The sequence below is a fragment of the Eurosta solidaginis genome, chromosome 1 (assembly GCF_040869045.1).
Source record: "Eurosta solidaginis isolate ZX-2024a chromosome 1, ASM4086904v1, whole genome shotgun sequence".
Lineage (NCBI taxonomy): Eukaryota > Metazoa > Arthropoda > Insecta > Diptera > Tephritidae > Eurosta > Eurosta solidaginis.
The window spans coordinates 22,031,245-22,034,087 of NC_090319.1; the positions used below are offsets into that span (position 1 = coordinate 22,031,245).

Below are 2,843 nucleotides of genomic sequence, written 5' to 3' on the forward strand. Positions count from 1 at the left end.
TTGAGAGTCGTATTTAAAAAGATAGTACATAGGACAATAGGAGACCTAGTGAATTGATCATATATAATTAATTTCGATTAACATTTTTCTGTCAATGTAGTAAATGTCAAGTAACGCGGCAAAGTTTTATCAGCCCAAACTTAATCGACTACCATACATGTATATAATACCTACTCATATATTGCTACTTCAGACTAGGTACACTCATAAAATCAGAGTGCGGATACAATGCTGTTTAAATATTTTAGTTTTTGTATTCAATAATCGAATGTACCTTAATTAAAATTTTTTCTTGTCACACTTATGCTGCTACAGTCACAAAAATTTTGTAGGCTGTACTGTTTTGATTTAGAATTCTAAACTCATTGTGAGCATTTTGTATTAGCAACACAGGAATACTATATATATGACTACGAAACTGTTTCTTAGGGTTTCTCTTTAAAATTTAGTTTTTTTTTTTGTTTACTATCTTTAAAAGATATGCATTTATATGGACAAGTATAGAAACTTTTAAATTTAAAATTAACTTAAAAGTTATAGCCACAAAGTTATATAAAATGATATATGTTTATTATATCCACTTCACGCCGAAACTTAATCGAATCACAATTTGGTATAATGAAATTTGATTGTCATTTGTTACATTGACAATAAAATCCGACCAATAAAGCAAAACGTACCAAATTTTTGACTACATTCGGCATTCAATAAAGCACTTATGAAATGATTCAGAATTTGGATAAAGATTAATCTCCTGTGTAAAATTTGTATTAATTACTTGTATATAATTTTTTTTTTAATATTTAAGTGTGGCCAAAGTTTTTGTATTGAACACAAATTTAAGTAATTCACACAGTAATAAAGTATATATGTACATTCGGTACATAATAAAATCATAGAAAAAAAAACGAAAAATAATAATTCATAACAAGATTTTTTGTTGCCTTAAATGAGCGTTGTTTTGCACAACTTTTCGACAAACGAAAGCTCCTAATATTATTATACTTTTTATAAAATTTTTATATATCATAAAACTAACTTAAGAGTTTTGGTCTCGAACCGTAAATCTTTTTGTCTAAAAAATTCTGGCAGCGGCTTCTAAAGTTATTATTTGTAAACGTATAGTAAAATTTACTCCGATCGTAGTAGAATTCAAATGTAGTTATGTATGATAGACAACCCTCTAAAATATGTATGACGAATTTGTCAGAATAAGGTGATGGCAAATCGAATTCAACCCAATTTGCCGTGCAGAAGAGTGTCAAGTCAAAAGAATGTATGCATTAATTTCGATCAACTGACATATTGTTGTACTAATGCATTGTTATAATTGTGACCCCTGTTTTTTTTTGTCGGTGAAGCTTCTTAAAATGTTTTGACTTGGCAAATTGCAATCCTTTTCGGAGCATATCCTCGGGGGTTAATCCCTTAAAAGGAAGTGTAGACACAGCTCCTAAAAATTTAAAAGTTTAAATTCAAAAAACAATGTATTTATATAAGGGGTTATATGTAAATACCTGCCAATGCGCTATACAAGTTTGGGAACGATTTCAGCCCAATTTTGCCGTGAGTCCCGTCCAAATTCAAAGCAATTATCACGTATCTTTTTATAATTAGTGGTAAATTTTTGAGATTGTTGCATAATATTGATGCAATCGTAGATTCCTGTAAAAGGCACGAATGGTATTTAAAAAGTATTTAAAAGTTGACACTTAACTTACATATACATCTCTGTTAGAAGATGTAATTTTTTCGTCCAATTGCTGCATCTCATATACGTCACAAAGTGGAAAATACTTTACGACGGGTGTATTTTGTACTTCCTGACGAACTAACTGACGACAATTATGTACAAATTTAAAAGAACATGCAATTTATATGTTAACCCGCAAGCAGCCAAGTTTACTGTTGAGTATGATCCTATATATTCTACTAAAATAATAATAATAGTGTTTTTTCTCGGTAAATATCCGCTTCTCTTCCAATATGTGGTGTGCTGTTTTTAATTGTTCCCACTGGTCATCCTAAACGTTTTTGGCCGACTCCGAACGCATCTGCTTAGGCAGATGACTTTTTTGCTGAGAAACTTTCATGGCAGAAGCACAATCGAAGAGTTAATCGAGCCAAAAAACCTGTTTGAAGTAAGTTGTTCGCCCACTTTTCAAAAAGGATGAAAAACATTCTCCGAAAATTTAACCCTTACTTCGGCGTGGTCGGTAAGTACTAGTAATTTAAGTTCGGTATAGGGCGCAACAATTTTTCTTAAATAATTCGATTCCATCACCTGTAATTTTTTATATTTTCCTCATTTCGTTGCTGATTTGTTTTCAATATATCTTAAAAAGGGCTACATAGATTTCAAACTGACTAATCCCAACTGTACCCAAAAGAGACTAAAGGGGATCAATTATGCCCAACTGTAGACAAAAGAGATCAATCGGGGATCAATCCCTTTAGGGATTAATCGCATGATTTTTTGCAGGGAAAGAAGTATGCGACCAATGCCAGTTTTGATCTCTTTATATGAGTTGCACTGTTCCCTTTTTTTTTTTGTCCTATGAAGAGACTAATTGTACCCATTTATACCCGAAAGGGATCGATAGGACCAATCCTCCTTGTACCCATATGGGAACATAAGAAGACTATTCCCTTTTCGTTTCAATAAGGACTCAAATAGGGACCAGTCGAATTTTTAACCAAAATGGTAATAGAATGATACACACCGATGTAATCCATTTAAAATAAAACAATAATTCAAATTTCAATTGTTGGAGATTCGAGTTCAACGCTCAGCTCCCGAAAAGCTAGCTGATGAAGAAGTGAAATTCAGAAACATGTCCTAG

At 31.9% G+C, this 2,843-nt stretch overlaps 1 long non-coding RNA gene across 1 annotated transcript; it reads right to left on the minus strand.

The window, feature by feature from the left end:
- Window positions 1-1,033: 1,033 nt before the first annotated feature.
- On the minus strand, window positions 1,034-2,109 carry LOC137238913 (uncharacterized). Its single transcript, XR_010949243.1, has 3 exons — window positions 1,722-2,109; window positions 1,518-1,665; window positions 1,034-1,453 (listed from the first exon to the last, which is right to left on the minus strand). It is a non-coding gene; the product is annotated as an uncharacterized lncRNA (long non-coding RNA).
- Window positions 2,110-2,843: the final 734 nt, after the last annotated feature.